The sequence below is a fragment of the Lactuca sativa genome, chromosome 5, assembly GCF_002870075.4.
Source record: "Lactuca sativa cultivar Salinas chromosome 5, Lsat_Salinas_v11, whole genome shotgun sequence".
Lineage (NCBI taxonomy): Eukaryota > Viridiplantae > Streptophyta > Magnoliopsida > Asterales > Asteraceae > Lactuca > Lactuca sativa.
The window spans coordinates 294,602,589-294,628,607 of record NC_056627.2 but is presented as its reverse complement, the minus strand read 5'-3'; the positions used below and the strand labels follow the sequence as shown (position 1 = coordinate 294,628,607).

At 32.0% G+C, this 26,019-nt stretch overlaps 2 long non-coding RNA genes across 6 annotated transcripts; one reads left to right on the top strand and one right to left on the bottom strand.

Annotated features, from left to right (window-relative positions):
- Positions 1-8,546: 8,546 nt before the first annotated feature.
- Positions 8,547-15,425, bottom strand: LOC122198128 (uncharacterized). The gene is made up of 4 exons (XR_006191996.2): positions 14,968-15,425; positions 14,537-14,837; positions 13,373-13,484; positions 8,547-10,215 (listed from the first exon to the last, which is right to left on the bottom strand). It is a non-coding gene; the product is annotated as an uncharacterized LOC122198128 (long non-coding RNA).
- Positions 15,426-17,832: 2,407 nt separating this feature from the next.
- On the top strand, positions 17,833-25,804 carry LOC111899120 (uncharacterized). Of its 5 annotated transcripts, none has more exons than XR_006183176.2 (4): positions 17,835-18,124; positions 19,252-19,326; positions 19,433-20,085; positions 25,787-25,804. It is a non-coding gene; the product is annotated as an uncharacterized LOC111899120 (long non-coding RNA). The 5 variants fall into 5 exon arrangements; XR_006183175.2 differs by lacking the exon at positions 25,787-25,804 and adding an exon at positions 20,684-20,892 and having other exon boundaries at positions 17,836-18,124; XR_006183174.2 differs by lacking the exon at positions 25,787-25,804 and adding an exon at positions 20,618-20,892 and having other exon boundaries at positions 17,836-18,124.
- Positions 25,805-26,019: the final 215 nt, after the last annotated feature.

Genomic DNA, 26,019 nt, shown 5'->3' with positions numbered 1-26,019 from the left:
TAAAATGGTTAGATAAGCTCATAACAATTTTTTTAGTCAAAGTCATAATTTCCATTAAGCATGTAATTAGTGAAAGTCAACTAGCATTAAGAACCAAAAAGTCACTAAATCAAAGAGGAGTCAAATGCTTTCACTACCATGTTTGAGAAAATGTTTTTATGATTGTGTGAAGTAAAACCAACACAAAATTATTTGTTGATTGCTAATTTTAGGATCCTTTACTTAATCAATAAATTAGCCAACTAATCACCACAAATACATTTAAACTCATGAATAAAAACATACAAGTAGTAATAAGATGTTAAAACACAAAACATTCTCATAAAGATTCAAGAACAAGTTGATGGAGTCTTTAACATTCAACAAACATTCAAAGGATTTCACCAAAGTCAACCAAGTTTAGTTTAGCCTAGCATGGCTAAACTCAAGAAACTAAAGCTAAAGCAAAATGTACCAAACACATAGCAAGATTTAGAGATGAAAAGATGATGCACACCAACCTTCCTCAAATAGCCTTCCTAATGAAATAATTTACCCCTATAGTGATATGTGTGGCCGCACAACTGTGCGCGGGTGGGTTGCACGTGTGGTCCCTGATTGTGGGCTTATTTGAGTTTTAGGCCTCCGCAGCTTAGTCCACTTGCCCAATTTGAGCCCAAGCAGCTCCTAACCCATTTTTCTTCAAGTTCTTTTCATTTTATGCCCAATATGGTCTCTTCAAATCATCTATAGCTTGTGAAATCGACCGATCAATAATCTCCGCATGCTCGAATATTCTTCCGTTTCTTGAAAATTTAAAGTTCATTTTCTCCAAGCCTTTAAATAATCAACAAACCCACTCCATGCATCATCTCCACTAGCTATCAAGCCCAAAATCCTTGTTTTCCTCCAAGTCCAATCGCTTCCCAAAGATCCCGCTCCATTAGACTTCTTAAAATTTGCAATTATGCTCACGGAACTAGAAAATACCCGAAATGGTCATAAAATAACAAAAAGGAAAATATGCATGGAAATTAACTAAATTATGAATGAAAAATGCTAAAATAAACTATAAAAAGAAGTAAATAAAATGAAACTATCAAATCACCCTAAACTTAAACCTTATTTGTCCTCAAGTAAGACAAGACTAAAATGAACTTGAGATGAACTATCCTAAGAAAAATAAAAAGAATTGATAGAACCATAGAATTTGATCATAGTTAGTCAACATGGTCAGAATTGATCTTGCTATTATCTCACAAATTTTTCATCTGATGACAATGGAACCATAAACCACAACCATGACAACTCCTCTAGGTGAGTAAGGAGGGATTGTCAGTCGCAGCCTTAATGGAACATGCATACAATGAAGAAGATCTGTAGTAGGGAGAAACTAGATGGATGGGCTCGTGTGGAGCTCTTCTTTAAGTATACACTCTTATCACGAAAGTTGAATGATCTCGCATCTGTCAGCCACTCTCAAGTGTGAGTGGGTTTCATTGCTTTGGCACCATTGTATGATTCAGTTCACTTAGTGTTGGCACGAACCTCCCGTAGTATCTGACTCGACAGACTCCCTAACATCACCAATTTGCAAAAAAACAGCTCGGTTTATATACAATAAGACAAACATATATAAATGAATGTCAAACGTTAGGTGACCAAAATGTAGGAAAATTTGTTCGATAATTGAACTGGTCACCCCTCTAAGATAATCGCAGCCTGCAATTTGCTTGCTTGAGCTTCTCGTTTTCTGTTTTTTTTAAACACAAGATACTTGAAGATAATGCCCTAACATATCAAAATTTTACAAAGAATTTTTTTGACTTGAAATTTGGTTCCCAAAAGTATGTAAGTGGAACTGAAAGATAATAATATTTCGAATGGTCTAAATCGTGGAAATGACCATGTGTGGAGCATAGAGATGTAGGCTCCTTTCCAAACTTGTGATTTTCCAAATATAATGAAAATGACCAAATGTGGGCTAAAAGACTCTTTAAGATCATAAGGAAATCACAAAATAAAAAAATATGGTGATGTAAAGAGACCGGATATGGATTCTACTCGGGGACAAGCACTAGTGCTTCATCCTAACAATTCAAACATGATCAAGTGTGATCCTCTTAGCGGTATGGACCATAGGTTAAAAACATCCATTGCTATAGTATATCCTATAATTATTAGTGTTGCATGCATAATTCTCCATGAAACTATGTGGCCATGACCACTTACCCCTTTAAGCTCCAGCAGTTGATCCCAAATATGATGTCCCAAACTGCGGCCTAATGGTCCCGGTTTGATGGGTGAGATAGCAATAAGATCCTGGACCAATAATGATACAATAACTATGAACTTGTTCCATGGCAACCAAGGGGGTTAGAATAAATAGAAAACAAAAATGCATGAATGCTAATACCATAAGTTAAATGTTATGCAAAAATAAAAAGTGGAAAAGAAGAAAATAATTTTTTTTTGGAATTTTATAAAATAAAAAAAATGAATGCAAAATTAGCTTAAAACTAATATGACATGCAACCTAACTAAATGGAAATACCCCACCCCAAGCTTAAGGACAAGCATTGTCCTTAATGCTTAAGGTAAGGGGAAAAATGACCTAAATTGGAGGATCTGACAGCGGAAAGTGTTCATGGCGGTGGTTACGTGAAATTCCAACCGGTAGAACTTTGACAATCTTGATTTTTCTGACGAGGTGGGTGTTTGGGAGCTTATGTTCTGGAGAGAAATAGAGTTTGAGGGAAGAAATTGATGAACACAAGGGAGAAATGAAGAAAAAGGCTGCATTCATAGGTTATATGGTCAACAAAAGTCAACAAGTCAACCCACTTAAAGATATGGTCAAAGATGGTAAAATATTGTCAAAAATGGTCCAAAGGCGCATGGTTCGCGAAAAAAGGGAATGTGGTCGCACAGACCTTTCAGTTAAATTTTTTGATTTTTGCAAGCATCTTCATTCGATCAGGTCCACCCACGCAGACTACCCGCGCAACAAAACGCGCCCGTGTAACCTACCCGCACGGTCTACCCGTGTAGCAGCACGCGCCCGCGCAACCTACAGTTCCTTATCGTCTTTTTTGCTTCATTTTTCCGTTTCTTCGCATTTTCTTGGATTGGAAGGCCCCAAACATATGAAACACTTAATTCCTTCAAAGACAACTCCTTGAGGATCCCAAAAACATCTTCAAACTTCATTATTCGAATTTAAAAACACAAAAACACAATGCTTTCTAAAAATGCCCTTCTTTAACGTCTTTGGCGAGACGCCTCCAAACTTCACTTTAACACTTTGGGTCATCCAAATGGACGACATCTTGGACATTTGAATCAAAAAATTCATAGAACAGCTTTAATCGATGTCCATTAACCTTGCAAATTTTCTCCATGTCGACATTTTTTTAGTTTTCACGCCTCCATTGGGACTCTTTTCTTGTATTTGACTTTTTTTTACAGGATAACCATACCGGACTTAGACCTTTGATAATAAAAATCATCCAACCACATTCTTTCTTGTACTTGTTCAGCATGGCGACCAACTCTTCCCTCTTTGACATGGTGGTTGAGTAGGTGACCGGTTGGGCGTCTTCTTTCTCGGGATACGTATCCTTTGAAGGGTCCGACAAATTTATCATTTTCGGATCGTGTGGTTGTTCTACCACTGGAGTTAGTTTCTCAATGGTAGTGGGTGGCTTAACCTCTCTTTCGTTAGTTTCATTGATAACTTTCTCAATTTGTTCCTCTTCTTTTACAGCCTCTTCCACTTCTCTTTCTTCTTCCTCTTCTTCATATAACACTCGTAGGCCATCAAAACTTTTCTCATCTTTCAAAGGAATGGAACATGCACTATGCGATGAGATCTCTTCAGATGGTACTTCGTCTTGGGCTTCCATTATTCTCATTGATTGAGCAATTTGTGTTATTTGTTGCTCTAAGAATTTGAGGCTAGCTTGGGTTGTTTCCTGGAAAATTTGGGTAGAAGTGGCAATTATTTTCATAATGTCCTCTAAGGACATGCTTTGCATTTCGGTTTGTTGAGGAGGGTAAGGATATGGTTGTTGTAACTGTGGAGTTGCTTGGTATTGGTTATTTCCCCAAGCTTGGTTGTTTTCCCACCATTGATCATGTTGAGGATGATCATAACTCCATTGGTTTGACCATTAGTAGCTTCCTTTCTCTTTCACTTCTTCCTATCTTCCTTTCTCTTTGGTCACTTTCAATCATCAAAACTAATTCAGCTAGCTCAGAAAGTTGATCTTCAATGCAAGGAATGTTCATTTCCAAGCCATACTTTTTTTTTTCAATTTCGGGATTGTAGATTAGAGTACCTGTACTAGGGGTGAGCATTTGGACCGAACCGGATCGGACCAGACCAGACCGACTCTTGGACCAGACTGGTTATGGAGAATATTGTGGACTGTGGACCGGATCGGATGAGTCGTGTCTATTGTTCGGGTCCGGGTTTTCCGGTTCTTGGACCCGTTTGGACAGGTACAACTTTAATTGCATAGAGTACAAATTGTTAAAATAAGTTTTTGGGTTTGATAGAACTCGTTAAAACAAATATGTTATTGGGTTTGATACGACACAACTTGTAAAAAATGATTACGGTTCTGTTTCATACATAATTAATCTACCTTGATGTTATAATATTATAACTTGCAAAATTAATTTTCCAAATAAAAGCAACTAACATATAAATCAAGTTCACCAAGATCCATTTTATATGCTTTATCTGTCAAAGATACATAAAATTCAGAATTATAGTCTAAAATAATAGTTAAAAAGTTGAAATAATTCACCTTTGATAGCTCAACTTTGAAGGATTGTAACTCACTGAATATAATATCAAAATCAACAAAATTATAGTATAAATTCATCTACAAACTGTAAACTAAATGTTGGAAAAAACCACAGGTCAATCCGACTTAAAACGAATGAGCTATGGTTGTTTAAAAATTTCACAAATTATAAAATTTTAAAAATCTTGCTGAAAAGCTGAATTTTTTTGGCTTTGATGGCTCAACTTTGAAACACTGTAACTCATTGAATATAATACCAAAATCAACAAAACTATAGTCTAAATTCATCTACAAACTGTAAATTAAACGTAGGAAAAAATTGTGTGTCAATCCGACTTAAAACGAATGAGTTACGGTTGCTTAAAAAATTTCAAAAATTACAATTTTTTTTTAAATCAGGTCCAACCGGTTCTAAACCCGGTAAAAACCGGATCGGACCGGGAAAAGACTAGACTGATTTTGATGGATTCCTAGAACCGAGAATCGGCCCGGGGGTCCAATAAAACGATCTGGACATAGAGAAACAAATTGAATAAAAATAAACCAATCCCCGACAACGACGCCAAAATTTGGTGGTTAATAACCCTAAATCTTTTACACTAAAATAGTGTATAGTGGTAAAGGGGTCGAATCCGCGAAGAATTGGACCTTAGGATAAGGCCCAATAAGGAGTTGGGCTCAATTTGGAAAATTGGGCCAATTATAGGCTTTGAGGTAATTTGGGCGTTTTGGATCAAGAATTCGGTTTAGGTCTTGGCCCAACTAGGGAATGAGTAAAATGGAAATTTACCCTATGTATGGATCATTAGTCAAGGATGGTAATCCAATTGTTAATGGGATGCTTGTTTTGTTGTGTTAGTTCGGGATTTTTGTGAGCTAGCAGTCGGAGGTTTTCAGTATGATTCGACATTGCGAGGGGAGTTTTCCTCACTATACTTTCAGGTCGAAGGCACCAAGGCCAGCCCATTGGTTGATAACTTGATATCCTGCTATTTGCTGATATGCTGAGTATGGAATAGATATGCATGATATGATTAGTTGCCGATATGATAGTCTGGTAGATCTGTAGGACTATCTGTGTTTCTAGTTGCATGATTACCTATATATAGGGCTATAAACGAACTGCAAGTTCGGTGAATAGTTCGTGAACCATTCGGCGGGAAGTTCGTTTACGTTCGTTTATTTAATAAACGAACGAACATGAACAAGATATCTAGTTCGTTTAGTTAAATGAACGAACACGAACAATGTTCTTATTCGTTCATTTATGTTTGTGAACGTTCGTTCATTTATGTTCGTTTACGTTTGTTCGTTTATTATATATATATGATCGGTTGTGTGATTGATATTTTAGGGGAACTCACAAAGCTTCGTGCTTACATTTTGGTTTATGGTTTCAAGTACTTAAGTGGATCGTGTCAACATGAAGGCATGACTGTATACAGTCTCGCGTTTTGGACTTAAGATTTCTGAGAAACTTTTATAATGTGGATGTTTTGAAAACTATGTTGAAAGTGATTATGATTTTAAATAATATTTTGGGAACAATGGTTTTTGTAAACGTTTCTTTAGAAAAATGATTGTTTTGAAAAGTTTAAATTTCATGATTTTTTATGGATGTTACTGTTTGGAAGATGGTTTTATGACTTGCCGAATAATTTAATATGAAATATTTGATTGTTTGATTTAAATATTGTATATTGAATTTTTTTAAGCCCATTTTTCTGGTTTTAATGTTTAGTGTTTTAAAACATTTTTTCCACCATTTTTATCCCTGATCGTTTAACTTACTTTTGAGTTGTCAAGCTCATATAAATAGACAAATATGCTCTTATCTTTAACGAAACGATTAGAATTTGATGATCGGAACACATGTCATGTACATTTGTACAAAAATCTCAAACTTTTCATTTTAATTATAATTGATTTTATTTTATGTACATAACTTTTATTTATAATTATTTAAATGTAGTAACTATTTGTGCAAAGAACTAATTGTCTTTAGAAATTAATTTTTGAAAAAACTATTTTCATCCGTCGTTTGACGCTGGTTAACAGCTAGTATGTATATATATATATATATATATATATATATATATATATATATATATATATATATATATATATATATATATATATATATATATATAAACATATTTTTATAAACACATATTTTATAACTAAATTTGTGGCCGCACAAAACGATGACGATAAATAACTCTTTTGACGAATAGTTTTCTTACGGAGAAATAATTATTAGATTTTATTATTAATTATTATGTAATAAAAAATTATCACTTTTAAATAAAATATTCATATTTAGACGTTATATTTATATTGCATGTTTATACATTTAATGTAAATTAATTAAGATCAATGTCTCTTTTATGAAATTTAAATTAATTTATATACATGAATTTAATATTTTAAAATAGTCATTTTGCTCAAAATTAAATTTCTTAAAAACCTTCCTTAATTCAAGTCTTCAAACTTTTGGCAAGTATTAATGATATTTATGCATAATTGATTTGTACAAAAGACTTTGTAACTTATAAATCTTAAAATTCAAGATATGACTAATATGCTTTATAATATAGTATAAGATAAATGCATTTATAAACAAACAATTTTTATATAAAAAATGCATACAAACACGTATTTTATAAAAATACATACAAACACGTTTTTATAAAAAAAGTATAAAATACTTATTTGTGTGCATATAAATACATAAATATATACAAATATGTTTATTATGGAATATGTGTTTATATATATATATATATATATATATATATATATATATATATATATATATATATATATATATATATATATATATATAAGCATGTTTGTATACACTTGTAGAAAATTCATGTTTATTTAATTTTTTTTTTATCAAAATGTGTTTGTATATATTTTTATAAATCACGTGTTTCTATATGTTTTTTTTATTCTAAAAAAAGAATTTGTATATAAATGTATTTATTATAAATAAGTGTTTATAAAAAATATCTCGAAACATGTTTTTACAAAATACAAGTTTGTATATATTTTTGTTTATAAAAATAACAAATATATATATATATATATATATATATATATATATATATATATATATATATATATATATATATATATATATATGCCTTAATAAATACCAACTTTTTTAAATAGGTATTTCATATACTAAAATGTTTAAAAAAAGTTTCATATAAAAAAAAAAAAGGTTTTCATGTGAAAATATGTTTTTTGTACAAATATAAATTTATGATAAGTTTGTAAGAAAATTTTGGAATCTAAGCAAAATGTGTAAGTTTTGGACCAAATGGGTAATAAAAGTATAAATCTGGATCAAAAGTATAAAATTTAGACACGGTTTGTAATAAAATTTAAAATTTGGATCAAATATGTAATTTTTAAAAGTTAAATAACTTATTGAATACAATAGAAAGTCAAAATAAATATATTTTCAGTTTTTAACAATTAGTTGACAAAAAAAAAAGAGATAAAAACTATATCAAATATGAAATTTAAAACATAATTGTTTTTCAATAGATTTCATAGTAATTATTTCTTAGTCATATCGATTTAATCAAAGATATTAAAATTAGTGCTTCAATGGGCCACCATAATAAAGATATTAAGAAAATCATGTCTTTTTTTTAATCAATAATGGAAAAGAACCTTTATCACGAGACACAAAGCAAAAGCTCATGTAGGGACACTACAATTTTTCTAAAAAATCAAAATAACAATCTTGAGTTACTAGCAGGTTGATAAAAGACGATTCATTAGTCATATAATTTGGTAGGGTAAATTATCCAATGTCCTTCGTGTATATATCAAAAAGTACATTTAGTTTTTATTTTTAAAAATTAACTTGGATTGTCCCTCATTCATTTAAAACTTGTACATTTCGTCACTCTGGACATAAAGAAGACCATATTGTCCTTATTTATTTCCTTTTTAATTTTCTTTTTATTTGTTTATTATTTTTAGATTAAATAAAAAAAAAACAATAAATATACATACAGGTACCCACCCTCCTTGCTTCCCCCTCATACATCTTCCTCTAAGTTTGTTCCTCCATTCTCAGCTACTCCGGACGTCGGCGAACCCCCGTCACCCCTACCTACACCTTCACCCCAAAGCGATAAACGAAAATCGGACCAATCGATCTTCCTCCTCCTCTGATCGCCTCTATCAAACCCTAGAACTCAAGTAGGAACTGTACATGGAATCATCAACACCACCACCATCATCGGTGGAATCATTAACACCACAATCGCCACCACCATCTTATATCTCCACTCAACCCTAAGTTGCCTCTTGTTTTTAATGTTCTTGATTTGCAACAAATCAGAAGATCAAAAAGAGAGAAGGAAGTTGCAATTTATCCTTTCCCCAATTTCTTTTCTTCTTCTTCTTCTTTGAATTTAATCGGTTACATCTCCCGCTCTCTCACACAGACCACCAGTCATCACTCAAACCTCAAAAAACGAAACCTAAACCTGCAATTGAAACCCAACTAAACCCTAAACTTATAAATCGAAGAGGATGGAGATCCAAATCAAAGAAACGAGGTCAAATCGAACCCCAATCTTCTCCATCAACGATATAAATGAAGAGGTGATCACATTCCAAGGCGATGTTTAAGATGGTTTCCAGGGGTTTTCAGGGGCTGATTTGGATGGAGGTGGCTGACTTCGAGGGTGGTATAAGGTAGGTGGTATTTTTGTTTGGAGGCGATGAATAGATGATGTTTGAATGGTGCAGGTTTCACGAAGGTGGTTTCCGACTGAGGTGGGTTTTCCGATTTTGAAGGTAAGGTTTAAAGTGGGTATTGGTTGCGGTTTGCGACAATGAACATGGGTGCGGCAAGGGTGTTCCAATGGTGGAGTATCCCGTAAAAGGAGGATGTGGGTTTTAAGGTGGTATAAGGTGTTTGATTGAGGAAGAAGGGTGGAATTGGGAATGTGGCAATGTAAGTATGGTGTTTGAGAGATGCAGGTGGTGTTCACCCGATGATCTGTTGGGGGTGGGGGTATGAAGTGGGGTACTATTGCTTTTTCTTTTATTTTTAAATTAAAAATAATAATTATAACATTAAATTAAATGGAAAAGAAATATGAAAGGGTATAATAGTCATTTTATGTCTCGTAAGGGATGAAACACACAAATTTAAACTAACGAGGGATGAAGCGTGCAACTATTAACCAAACAAGGGACAGTCCGAGTTAATTTTTCAAAAATAGAAACCAAACGTGTTTTTTAACATATACAAGAGGGACATGTAATTTACCCAATTTATTACCATCCCTTATGTGTTCTTATGACACATAGCAAGATACATCTTCCTCCAATCATTCGAAAGACACTTCGTATTGGAAGTAGAAGTATTTCCCTTATCATCATCAATCTGTCAACCAAAAAAATAATAATTAATTTATTACAAATTAAATTGTTATTAAACATAATTAAAAAAAAATTAAAAGACCCATAAGAAAAAGTATCGAATTATAACATTAGGTGGTCATTTGCTAAGATGTATTTGTATTATTTTCATATTATTTTTTCACTTTTTGAAAATTAAGTTTATATATATTTTTTTTATTCAAATACTAATAACTCACTGCTACCAATATCAAACCAAAATAAGTCCATAAATACATAAAATAACCAATTCCAGACAACCTCTTAATATACATAATCATTGAAAGTAAAGATATTTGATAACATTAATTGTAACAACAATTATAACTAGCAGGAGATCCATGCTTTGCATGGGTCGGTAGTCGTTTGTTAGAGTTGTTTTAAATTTATAGGTTTTTCCATTATATTTGAGGCCACTAAATAGGCATTTCTTACAGGAGCATGGGACAGAAGGATATTGGTAAAAACATCATAGACTATGCTTGAGTTAGACGAAAACAAAAGAGATTAAAACAATATAGCCAACATCTTTGTGAATTCTTGTTTTGCTTTTCCCTGCCTCAGGCACCTCTCCTCAGCCTCCATTACCTTTCTTTGCATTAGATACTACGAAAACAAATAAAAATGAGATCTAGAAAAGAAATATCTATATAACTTGCATATACATCATGGAGCCACCAATGAAAGGTTTTACCTTATTGAATGTATGCTTTCGCTTAATAGCTATTTTTAATGCACCATATCCTTTTCATATATGATCACTCTAATTACGTAACATGTAACACCCGGTTCCTAGTACGTATTTAATTCCAAGTGTTATTGTATTTTACCTTGGGACTCGACAAGTCGAAGGCCTAACTCGTCGAGTCGACTCGACTTTGCGCGCGAATTTTAAGTGACCTACTTGACGAGTCAGGAGACCGACTCAGTGAGTAGGAGTTGTCCGAGTAAAACCCTAAATTTGAGGGTTTACACCCTGTTTAAACAACTTATCTCCTCCCATATCAGCCTCCATCGTCCCTCACACTTCCAAAAGACCTTAAGCTAAAACCCTAGCCTTGTTTGAGTGCTCTTAAGCCATTTTTGTGCATTCTTTGGTGATTGTGAAGCTTGAGAAGAAGAAAGGAGCTTGGGAGTTCCAGTTGAAGCTTGAAGATCCAGAGATTGTGTTTCATCTCTAGCTCATTTAAGGTAAAAAGCTTCAATCTTCACTTTCCATGTGTTTAATCATCTTTAGGGCTTGGGTTTTGGTATCTTTAGGGCATTTCTAAGCCATGTTCGGGTGTGGGCTATAATGTGAAGTTATGGCTTCAGATCTTGGACTTTAGAAAGGTCTCATGGCATAAAGGTGTCAACTCTATGGCCATGAGAGCCTCATGCATCTTGTAGGTCTCATTTTTGGTCCTTTTGAGCTTAAAGACCCATGCATGGACGTAAAGTTCATGACTTTACATGTTATATCGACCCTAAGAGGTCAGATCTACCCTTTGGATGAGAAGGGCTCAACAGAAATCGAGTTTATAGACATGGACTTAGTGGACTCGGCGAGTTGTTCTTGGGACTCGGCGAGTCGGGAAATGGTTCCCCGACCTTTGCTGTTTTGAGAAGTCTGGTTGAGTCTAGAAGAGGACTTAACAAAGCTGGACGTGATTATAAGACCTGGAAATCTTGGGATTCGACGAGTGTATGAACAAACTCGGTGAGTCCAAGGCAATCTCCCAAACCATGAAGATGGACTCGACGAGTTGTTCATACAACTCAGCGAGTCATAAACTTAACACATTTATATGAGGGAGATGAACTTGACGAGTCGGTTGAAGATGGTCCCGATATTATGGTTGAAGAAGGACCCGTCGAGTTATTTCTAAACTCGACGAGTAGAGTCGTGGAGTTGGATCATTTTAGAGGAATAGGGACTCGACGAGTTGGTAAACCAACTCGGCGAGTCAAGTCAATTGGAGGTTGACTTTGACCAAAGTTGACTTTAACAAGTATTTGGATTTACCCTTATGGGGGTTGTGAGTACGAATTGATAACTTAGTAGAGTTGTTGTGTAGGGATTGAGGAGTCGAGGAAAGTCGACTTTCACGCCAGGGACAGTTCAGACACTACACGACATTGATGTGAGTTACCTTCCAGTAGAAGTGGGTCTAAGCCACCAAGGACGACCCACTAGTAGTTGATTACAGTTGAGATGATTGTCTTTGTGATAATTGTTTGGTTTCTATTACTTGATATGTTCTATGTGCCGGTATGCTAAGTTCTATGTGATAGTGGTAGTGCGAGGGGAATAGTCCCCCGATCGGTTGTTAGGACCGAAGGGTAGGTCGAACATCCCAGATATGTTTGAAAACATGTTTATGATAGTTTATTATATGATAGTAGTAGGGGTGAAATAGTCCCCATGATCGGGTGAGATAGACCGGAGGGTAGGCAGGCACCCTAGAATGGCCTGACACGGGTAGTCAGCACCCTAGAATGGCTTGACATGGGTAGGTCGGGCATCCCAGAATTGCCCGGTAACTTGTATGATTGTATGGTATGTGGTATGATGGGGAAACTCACTAATCTTTGTGCTTACAGTTTCAGTTTTGGTTTCAGGTACCTCTTCATCCAAGGGGAAGGAGCCGGCGGCATAGCAACGCATCACACACACATGGATTTTGCAATGAGTTTTCTGGGATTGTACTCTGATTTATATTACTGTTCGATGTTGTGATTTCGAGACATGTTCATGATAGTTTATGGATTTTTATGATATTAACAATGTTTTCAGTAAACAATTTTATAAATTACTTAATTACAAAAGAAATTTTTTGGACTCGAAATTTGGGATGTTACATAATATGTTATGTTAATCATCAATAACAAAAAATGATTTTAAAAAAAAAGAGGTGCAGGCCAGCAGCAAGGATACATGTTCCCAGTTTCAATCAGCCACAATATTTTTCAACATTGATGGCTTTTTATATTTTACTATTTGCTTTGCTAACATGAGTAACATCACGTGGTAGTCCATTCATAATGTCTACAACCCTTTATCTAGAAAGAAATTACCCATAGTACAACTTTGCATATAATAATAACAAATCCCTATTTATTTTATGATACTAAAATTAATTTTTGTAAAAAAGGTAATTTACCTGAAAGTCACCACCACCAACAGGAGCAAGAATGCAGTGTCGGATAGAAATGGAAGCTTTATCTCAAGGAACAAAACAACCCACTTGTGCCATAAGAATGTTCACACCAACGCTGTAAAAATAATTTCAAAATTCATAATTACAAAATCTTGAGCTATTTTCATATCCAATGTTAGATTTTCGTATAGAATAAAAAGAGCAGGACATAAGAAAAGATTCAAGATTCTACTTCTATACTGATATGGGATAAAGTTCCTGCCAAATATGGTAACAAAAAGGATGGAAGAAATCATGTATACCGAAACTATATAGGATGTTTTGAAGGACTTCCTCTTGCTTTTATACAGTACATGGAGGGGTTTTCGTAATATTCCTCCTGCTACCCCATCAAAAAGATCTAAAGGAAAGAAGAACCGGAAAGTTACATTGAATTCAAATCCAAAGTCAGTTCCATTGTCTCTTGGTTTATTAGATGAATTATTGAAAGCTAGAAGATTTGTTATTGATCCTCCACGGGTAGGCCACAATTTGATTCTTGGAGATTTTTTGTGGTCTGATCCTTCAATGAAACCTGGCCTATCTCCAAATAAAGAAAGAGGTATTGGCTTTTTGTGGGGTCCAGACTACACACAAGAATTCTTACAGAAAAACAATCTTAAGGTAATCCTATGAATCGATTTAATAGTATATATATTGTTTGAGAATATGAACTAAGTCAATAATAGAAATCTTAAGATTTATTGCAGTTAATTATTAAGCTCCTGATGCAAGATAAAAAAAAAGGTCTGGTCTAGGAGGAATGGATGAAGGGTATACAATAGATCATGTTGTTGAATCTGGGAAACTGATTACTAAATTTGGCATGGAATATACATACTTAAATTTAGAAAAATGCAACAAATGATTGAAGAAATCCATGTTCATACAACAGAAATAAAGAAAATGCAACATTTGATTGACTGATTTTGGACCAAAAACAGTAGAAATAAAAAATTGTAGTGTTCTATTAAGCGAAGTAGGAAAAAAAACAACATAAATTAAAAAATGCAGCAATTTATTTGAGAGAATTGGGGGAAAATGGCAATCAGTTGAATGACCTATATGGAAAAGCCTTTCTTCCCCATCTTTTTTTTCTACGATCATAAGTAACACATACACACATACCATTTGCTCCTTCAAGAATAGGTCTAGGGCTTGAATACTCTTCAATTGGAGGCCACAAATGGTGAGGAGGAACGAAGAACACTCGGAAGATGAAGTTGACAGTACCGATCGTATCCGATCCCCAGAAGAGACCACATGCTCAACATATTACAATTCCACCAACGATTTCGGATTATCCAAGCACATCCACTGACGCCTCCATCATAGACGTCTCTGGTACAACTAAATATGTCTTTGGTGCAACTGAGGGCGTCTCAGGTACGACCGAAGGTGTCGCAGTAGCGGAGGGGACCATAAAGCCCTAATAAAAAAGCAAAAAGAAATTATAACCCTCAATATGGGAAACACATGAGAATATAAGAAGGAGAAACAGACGACGGTATTGGTTTAGGGCATGTTAAAAAACCAAATCAGGTGTCCGGTTCACTAACCTCATAGTAGCCGGAAACGCAGATAGAGCCAAAAACCCATATAGAACAACAACCACCTGCAAATCACACAATTCCTAGCGGTAAAACACAATTCCCTTGATCCTGAGGCGGTGGATTATTTGTTCTCTATCGGCGACGATGGTGATTTAGAATCTGAGAATATGGAAGGTAGAATCCGATAACATCGACCATCTAACCCCGGTTTAAACCTGATGAGTGAAACGAAAGCTTGTGAAATTGAAAAAAGAATGCGAAAACGGAGAAGGAGGCATCAAGGGAACGAATGTTCATGGGTAGGAGAATGCGGTGTAGAAAGAAGATGATGGTTGAAAAGTGGATGAAAAATAGGATAGAACAATCGGGAAGATATTGTCTGAGAGTCGGTGGGGAAGTTCAATGATGAGGCGGTGACAATATCGGTGAAGGATAACCATGTGAAAGGCGTCGAGAAAAGACTATTAACGAGACAAAAAAATAAAAAGTATAAATAACCAATTAGAAGGTGGAACTGTTCATAAAGGAACATGGAATTAATATATATATATATATATATATATATATATATATATATATATATATATATATATATATATATATATAATATAATATAATATAATATGTTTATTTCAATCTTATACATAAAATACAGTATATTAAAATAATAAAGATGTGAAATAGTGTACCGGCTACAATTTACATACACAGTTTAGAAAGAAAAGACATTATTAATAATTCTAAATCGTAATGACTAATTAAAAATTTATAAATATTTATTAATTTACAAAGATGGATATTTTTTCTGTAAATGTATAATGGTTAATTAAAATTAATATATATATATATATATATATATATATATATATATATATATATATATATATATATATATATATATATATATATATATATATATATATATATATATATATATATATATATATATATATATATGGAGAATTTCATATATGTCCTTAATAAACTTCAAAATATCATATTTACCCAACATAATCTTTAAATATGATATATATCCTTTTTAAGATTTCAAAATATCATATTTACCCAAATTCTTTTTTTTAACATTTTTTAATCATTTAAAATTATTATTTTTATCAATCGACTATTATATCCTTATTATAAAAGTTAAGTTTAAAATATCAATTAACTATCATTCTTTGTTGTAAAGGCATCAAAATAAAAAGACTAATACTTTGATTTGGGCTTTCACTCACGTGGTTCATCCATGGAATTTCGTTACGTTTCTTGTGATCACGCCTTCACAAAGTTCTGGTAATATACTTCTTCATGTTTATGATATCTTGTTACTTCTCAAAATTATACACATTATTTATCGTAAACTTACTTCCCTTTTCATAGGTAGAAAAGTGTGAGGTGTTCCAAGATGGAGATTATGCTAGTGTTCATAGGAAGTCAAACTCAGAAACAATTTGATAACAAAAAGTCGATATTACTTAGGCCCCGTTTGATACACATCTTTCCAGGTCCAAACAGATCTTTCTGGCTGAATGGACCAGAAAGACTGTTTGATTTGCACAAAAGAAGGGGTCTTTCCCGGTAAGATATGTATTTCCCAGAAATCTCCAAAATCATATTTTTCTGGCTGAATGGGCTGGAAATACAATTATACACCAAAACCTGCCTCTTTCTTTCTTTATTGGATTATTAATTTTTTTAAATAACTTTTTTTAAATTTATTTTTTAGTGAATTATTAGTTTTTTTCATCATTCAACACAATCAATCAGATGTACAATCAAACATCATGGTTTCTTTCCCAGTCAGAAAACTTTCCCAGACAGCACTTTACCAGACAACACTTTCCCGGAAAGAAACTATCAAACGGACCTTAGATTCCAACCTTGAAGACGGCGGATGACAACTATTGAATCAAAATTAATTATAAGTTGCATCGACCATCCGTGTATTTCAAACCGGACAAACTCGGAATTGAAAAATAAACATAGTGAAACTACAACCCAAACCAATATCAGGTTGAGGAATTATTGTGATTAGGTTACAACATCAATTTGTGTGTTAAAATAGTTTACGAACATCCCGTTTACAAACCAGTTAATAGTTTGGGTCTAAAGAATTACAGTTAAAGTATGTGCGTAGAACACCAAAATATAAACATATAAGAACAATCAATCCAAATCATAAAACTTAACTTGTAAATTGTGATTTAAAAAGAAAACCCAGATGAGGACGACCTCAATTGTTGAAAATTAAACAATATTTGAGATGATCTTGCCTTTAGTCAAAAAAAAAAGAAGCCATGCCTATTGAGAGATATGATGTAGTGAAGTGACCGTGGGTGGCGGCAGTAAGAGGGAGGCGAAGATGTGCGGGTAATGAAGAAGATTAATTTGGGGAAAAGATGGAAGATGAATAACCATTGAAAGACAATTGAAAAATAAGAAGGGTGTTTTAGTCATTCTATATCTTTCTTATATTTAGAATGATTATAAATAATAAAAAAAATATTATAAAACGTTTAAAACTATTAAAAAATAAAATTTGGGAAAATATGATATTTTAAAAGCTTATAAAAGATAAATATGATATTAAAAGATTAGCTAGGACAAATATGATATTTTAGTCTTTATTAAGGGCATAATGAAATTCTCTCTCTCTCTCTCTCTCTATATATATATATATATATATATATATATATATATATATATATATATATAATAGGTTCTTGTTTTGAATTTAATATAAACATATTATTATTATTTTGTTAAATATATAAGTAAGTCAACTTTTATGTGAAAAAAAGATATATTTTCGATTTAGTTTGGGCTTCAATCAAAATCGAACAATAATAAAACCAATAGTTATTTAAAATTTCCAAAATCCTAAAATGTACATTACTCAGGTACTGTTCATCAGGTTATGTAACTCAACTGGTATCTTTAATCCTCATCTCCACCGCTTTAATCGACTGAACCTTATCTAAACACCTCTCAAAACGTGAATCCTCGTCGCCCGTCGATGCTTCCTCGATCACCACCGGAGCACCATCGAAGCAACTTACCACCACCGCAACAGTCATCGCCTGTCTTCGTGGACCGACAACGAGACCACCACTTTTCTCAGCAAACGAACCCTAAACCTTACTTCACTGAAAAGATTGACTAGGTTTTTTTTCTGTCTCTCACCACGTTCCAACTTCATGTCATTGAAAAGCTTGACTGTTTAAATCCGACTGGCGATCGTGAGATATCCATCACCACCACTGTCTTCTATTCACTGTTGTTGTATTTCGTTCACATCCTTACCGCTTTGTACAACCAAATCTCCTTTTCGCTGCTCTTTTGACGTTTGTCTCTTATTTGATTTTAAATTTTGAGGATGCTGCTGCTAATTTTAATAGGTTTGGATTAGGGTTAGCTTTAATTCGAGTGTCAATCAATTGTCTGAAACTCAATTCATTTATTTCAATTTATGATTTCTGTGGTTTTTATCTTTCAATTTTGGGTATTTAAATTTTTGTTCTTGAATCTTGGTGTATATATACACTTTGCCTTCTCTTTTTATTCCTACTATGTTTCTTGGTGTTATTACCAATCTCATACTTCCATACCACCGTCAATTCGTGATTTGCAGGTAGAATCATCAAAGTGTTATGTGTACCTTCTACTGAAAAATCTTTTTCAATTCCCTAAAAAAATGTGAAATTTTAAGTGGAGAAATCAAATTTTGGCCCAAGGGTTTGCCTTTCTTAAATATATCTTGACTAAAAATCCTTCAAGAAATGAAGAATAAACATATCAATGGTTAATCCTCCAATGTTGTTTTCTGTCATTCTTATGTGCCCTGCTTATGTGCCAATTGTGTTGATTGTATCAGAAGAAACAAGTGTTTATATGTATGTAAAGTAATCTCCCTACTCTTGGAATTTCTTTTGCTGATGAAATTTGCAAAACAAATCACATTATATGCTTTGGTTATTCCATTAAGTAGACCTTACTATTTTTTGCTTTATTTTTGCATAATAAGGTCATTGGTTGATGGTGTCTATTTATTTGTTACATGTATTGCCTTATCGACTTATTTTATTTTGTTTCTGTCATTTGTTGATGGGATAATAATGGCTATATGAAGTTATTTGTGAAGTTGTATAAGGATTTTTCTGAGTTTCGGTAAGTGTCTATTGAGTTCTGGCTTACATCTATCATTTAGTTCTTGAGTTAAAAGCTCACCTGATTATAATCTTTTATGCATACAGATATATATCTTTTTTCTAACTTTGTAAATAAATGCAGATAAACAAGGACACCAAAGATAATCAATAATGCAAAGGGTCGTTTAGGACCAACATGGATTTGTGTATCAACTAGGTGAGGAACAACTTCTATTCTTACTCTTTCATGTTTATTTATTAAAATAACATTCATTTGTAACTTAAAAGTATAGTTTTGATGATCGCAAAACATTTTGTTCCAGGCCACTTATAGCAAGGTAAAAAGGGCAGGCCACTTATAGCAAGGTAAACAAGGTATTATATCATAAGTTGTAAAAGATGGGATAACATGTATCCTTTAAATATAGTTATTTCTTGTATTTGCCTATTTCTTACTAGACAAGGGCACGACAATTTTGAGACCATTTGTAAAAAGTCATGAGACAAACATAGAAAGAAGTTTAAAGCAACTGATGTCCAAAGCAAAGCACGAGGCATGTTATTCTTGGGACAACTCTACTGCAATTGGTGAAACTAAATTGTTTGAAATAATTTAGTACTATGTCTTTAAGTCTTCAAGACCTGTGGTACAATTTTTCTTTCTATTAGTCAGAATTTTGCAAATGGCTCCATTGCAATGTTGGAATCACGTAATCCATTTTGTGGCAATGCTTACACAGAGATATCCTTATGTAGCATAAATCCCTTAGCAAGTTAGATTATCCATTTCATTTAAACGGGGATAATTGGGTGGTAATGAATTCATCTTTTACCATTTTTGATAATGTAGATTATTCTCATTGTAAACAGCTTTGGGAACATATCAACAAGCTATACAACACTCATTTGCGAATTTCATTAGCTGGGGTATAGGATACCAATATCTAATGGCAGAAACATGTTTCCATATTCAAAGGTTAGTTATAACTTATTACTCTGTATCCCTTCAGGGTATGTCTAATTTCTCATTTATATTTAATCACTCTACTGATATACATTTTCACCTCAAAGATTACAAAAAGAAATTCATGATTCACTAGGAAAATCTCTAAAGAATTGTGCATTCAGTCTTCTTTTCGACATTAGAATCAAGTTTTACACATAGGAATTTATATTTTAGCCAAGATTTACTTTACAGAATGAGAAGCAATTCTCTAATTCTCTCTTCAAAAAAGGTATCTTTCTCTTTATTTTCTCACATTGATGTTAAACTAAAAAGAAAGTTATTTAGACATGGATTTCAAAACAAAAGCTAATTTACTTCTTTATTTTGTCATATATTTAAGATAATTAACAAAAAAAGGTTCTTTTTTATTTACCAATTTCGCCCTTGCTAACCTTATAACCACTTCCGTTATCAACACCAAGATCTGTGGTAAATGAGCTTTTCTTTTTTAATCTGGTGCGTAGATTAACTTTCTTACTTTTTTTCTTTTTGTTTTATCTAGAGACATTTTGCAGGTTGTTTCTTTTATTATAGGACAAAAGTTATTTCTATATTTTTTTCTTGTCAGTCATGGGCTATAGGGGTCGATCAATGGCCAACATAAGTAGAAATTACCTGGTGAAAATGCTTTAAGTTGTGTTTTGCTCCGTGATGTGTTGCTTGATTGTGAGTTACAAGAGCATGCATAAAATAAAAATGAATGTGATTCATTGTTACTATGCAAACAATTTTTTTTAATTATCCAATTGCATTTATACAAGTGTGAAATAATTTCAATTGAGTCATCCACTATATCACCAATTACTATCAACACAATCAATTAAAAAACAAACATCATTCCAACCATGCAAAGCATGGGTACCTACACTAGTTGATGATTAAGATTTAGAGGCTAAGGATAAATTGGGTATTTCATTTTGAAAACTTCTCGGTTGTTGATTGTTTAAAAAGATGCAATGTGCCAATAAATGATTTTTATTAGAATAATTAGATGAGATGAGAAGTAAGATTATATATATATATATATATATATATATATATATATATATATATATATATATATATATATATATATATATATATATATATATATATATATATATATATATATATATATATATATATAGAGAGAGAGAGAGAGAGAGAGAGAGAGAGAGAGAGAGAGAGATAGTTAGGTTCAAATGTGGATTGCCATCTATTGTGTGGACATGTGGATAATGCTATTCTGTGAGAATCACAAAAAAAAATATGGTATTTGATAATATGAATACATTTAATCTTATATAATTATTTTAATTATTAAACATTTTCACTAATTAAATCGTCTATAAGGTTATTATACACTTTTGTTTTAATTATTTTCATTCTGTCAGAATGTTATCAGGATGTTTATTGAGTCGTATTCTGTAAGATTTAAAATAAATAAAAAACGATGAATGAGAACAAAAATGAATTCGAATTGGTGAGAATCCATTAAAATAACAATAGTTCCGTGAGAATGAACGTATTCACATTACTAAACAACATATTCTCTTAGTAATTTTCATAAAATAGCATTATCCACACATCCAGACAATAGTTGTCCATCCACATTATAACCTAGCCCTATATATATATATATATATATATATATATATATATATATATATATATATATATATATATATATATATATATATATATATATATATATATATATAGGCTTAGGTTGTTTTGTTTTTACTAACTAGTAATTTTCATAAAATAGCATTATCCACACATCCAGACAATAGTTGTCCATCCACATTATAACCTAGCCCTATATATATATATATATATATATATATATATATATATATATATATATATATATATATATATATATATATATATATATATATATATATATATATATATAGGCTTAGGTTATTTTGTTTTTACTAACTATTATGTGCCAGAATGCACAGATCCGGACTACCAGATTGAATAGAATCAAAGATCTTGATCTGAGGGCCTTTGATATTACAATAGGATAACATGTACCATATAATCATGCAATTTTCGGCATATTTGTCAATTAACCTATATTAAAAAAGGAAAATTTTGGATTTTTAGGGATAATTATTTCCTTTATTTTTAAATTTTTGAATATTTTAAATTAATTCAAATTTAAAAATCTAATTTTATTCTTTCAGAATGACATAATGCTAACCATAAACTAGTAAATATATTTTCAATTTTATTCTTGCAAAATACATTTCCAATGCAATTATTTTTTGATAATTGACCTGATTTAAGAATAAGATATTATTCATATACATCCAACTTGGGTCTATGATTTTATTCGTAATATACATCCGAAATTAAATATAAATTCATACATATTCTTACAGACTAATATTCTTATACATTTTAATATAGTTATACATATTTTAACAGAATATCATCAAAAATGAATAAAATTCTTAAAAAAATAGCATTCTTGAATATACAATTGTTGAACAAATACACTTGGTATTCTTTAGTGGTCCATATAATCCATTTGATCTTTGCATATATACTTGTTGTTGAGCTCGATTCCAAATATTTCTCTTGTATGATCAATATTGAATTCCTTCTCCATGCAATTCTAAAAGAATAAGATACATTACTCGTTAAACAAATTTTGACAGAATGCATTTATATAAATAAATTCTGACAAAATACATTGAAGTATTTCCCGTTAAACAAATATAGTTGTTGTTAACAAACATTCTCAAAGACATTCTAACAGAATGCATTTATAAAATAAGTCAATTTTGTTGATAAACTAGATGACAAATGTAGGTTGGTGTATTAATAAGTCAATTATGTTGCCCTTTTTTTTCAAATCAAGATCATTCAATCTACCAAATGAAACATCTTGACAGAAGAAAAACATGGAAATAAGATTGGCATAAACTAAAAAGACAAAAAGATTTACATCATTAACAATTGGTAATGGGAGATGCAAGCATCAATGCTGCTATATGTAAGATTCGTGTACTCGATTTAAATTTACAACAAATTCTCCACATAATTCAGCTCGTCTTCACATGTATACAAATGATTACAGAAATGTAACTTTTGGTTAAACAAAACGTACCTGTAAGACACCATAGATGACGAGAGTAGACATAATTCCGACAACAAAAGTACCCTTTAATAATTTGTTCTCCTTGGCATCTACTAACGGTGGGTCAGTCATACTACCATCCATTAGCAAAACCCCGACCATCGCCGATTTCGAAGGCATTTTATGTGTATATCTACAACCAATTGAAATACAGAAAAACAAAGATGTTAGATAAACGATAGGATCAGTCAGAAACCCAGAACCATCGAGTGAAGGGCAAGCTTTTGAATTTATTAAATTATAATTCAAAGTACACATACCTGACGGTGGTGCCTGATGGTATTGGTCGGCGAATGAGTCCAGCTCCGACCCTCCTGTCTTCATCGATCGCATAGTTTCTCGATTCTTATTACTGATTTTGAAGTCTTTACCTCTGGTGTCCTGTCATCTTTGACCATGGGTGGTTTAGGATCGATTACATAGCATGAAGAGTCGGCGATGGAAATGATGACGATGGTGGTCGGCAGCCAAGATGATGATGGTTGTTGACAATCGTTTTTAGAGAAAGACGGGGAAAGCGTGTTGGTGTTATAGGTTTTAAAACTGATAACCTAATTTAAAGGGTGATATTATTTGATTTTATCAATTTACCATGATTAAATATAGTATAGATTACTATTATACCCTTATATTTATTATTAATGATTTATTTTTCCTTAAATTCTCATTGTTCCATAGATACATACAATAGTTGCTACAAACATTTGAACTCAACTCTCTCTCTCTCTCTCTCACACACACACACGCATACACATACACACACACACACACACTCTCTCTCTCTCTCTCTCTCTCTCTCTCTTTCTATATATATATATATATATATATATATATATATATATATATACACACACACACACACTAAGTATTTATTGAAAATTTAGGAATTAAAAAAAATCAGATTTTTCATTTAAAAAAAAAAACTAATATTCTATTTTTTTAAACATTATTTTTTTATATTTTTTATTTTTTTTTAAATGTTGACTTTTTAAATTTTTTAAAATTGTTTAATTTCTTAAAAACAATAATTTTTTTAAAATTTGTAATTTTCCTTAAAAAATAGTATTTTTTTAAAATAGTACTTCTTTTGAAAACCTTTATTTTTTTTACCAAAAAATTGTAATTTTTTAACTAAAATAATGATTTAGTTCTAAATGCATACATGTATATTTTTCTAGTATATACATATTTGCAAGTGCATATATACATGTTACTTATTAGGTAATATTTGTAAACAATTATAAAAAAATATTTTATTTAATAATCTATAAACATAATAGTATAATTATTTGTCGATACAAGATAAAGTATAAAAAAAGAAAAAATGCTATAAAATTTTCAAAGTTTCTTCATTTCTTCGTGCCCAAATTGCCATATTTTTTTTCCAATTTATCTTTTTCACATTTTCAATGTTCTCAACAAATTATTCCAAACCTACAAGAACATTAAAAAAATAATTAACGAAGAACACTAATACAAAATACATGTGTGCATATAGACGTATGCACATATGCATATCGACATATGCATATGTGCATACTTACATATTCACAAATACCCATACATTTATACACACACACACTCACATATATATATATATATATATATATATATATATATATATATATATATATATATATATATATATATATATATATATATATATATATATATATATATATATATAGAATGATCTATTATAGTCAAGAATCATATTAAGATGATATTGCTAATTAACATATGATACTAATTGGTCATACTAACAACTTGATACAATTGATTATTTATTAGAAATTAGTTTTAATAAATATTCAACAAACGCTTATAATTAAATTTGAAATTATTTATTTCTAGGAAATAATAATTTTCATCAGCAAGTAATATTATATAATTCATATGGTATGTAGGGGTGCAAACGAGTCAAGCTACTCGTGAGCTACTCGAGATCGAATCATTAAAAGCTCGACTTGAAACTGATTTTAAATGACCCCGAGCCGAGCTCAAGCTTAATATTAAGCTTGTTTATTAAACGAGCTCGAGCTCAAGCCTATGTCACAAAGCTCGATTAGGCTCGCAAGCATAAACGAGCCTTTATATAATATTATTTATTATTATTTATATATATTAAAATAAAAACATATTAGGGGAATTATGAATTTCGGGTATTAGTAAACGAGCTTTTTAATGAGCTCAAGCCGAGCTTAAGCTTATTTAGGCACGCCCGATAAAAACGAGTCGAGCCCGAGCCCGAGCCGAGCTTGTATAACTCTTTACGAGCTCGAGCCGAGCTCAGTAAAAGAAAGCTCGAATCGAGGCGAACTCGAGCTTGAGCCTCATATAACTTAAACGAGCCCGAGCCGAGCCTGGCCAGGCTCAGGCTCGGCTCGGCTCGTTTGCACCCCTAATGGTATGAATTATTATGTCATGCATAACATTTTGGGCTAGATAAATTCATTTGTTTTTTTTTACCAAAAATTTAAAGATTATATTTTATAAACTTGGTTTCTAAAAATTAAAACTTTTGTCTTTTTTTTTTAGGCCTATGGCTGAAACTCCTTTAAGAGACAAGGAGGATGGTCTTTTTGACTATTTTATTCAAAATGTAAGGTAAAGCTTAAAGCATGGGGAACACTTAGGCTTTAGGTGCATGGTTTCTTAAAGTGTTAAGGACTTATGGTCCAAGGAAGAGTTTTATTAAGTGAGGCTTTCATCTTTCTTGTGTGAGACATGCAAAATCCAAAACTTCTCTCCATCTCTTACTTCTCTCTAAT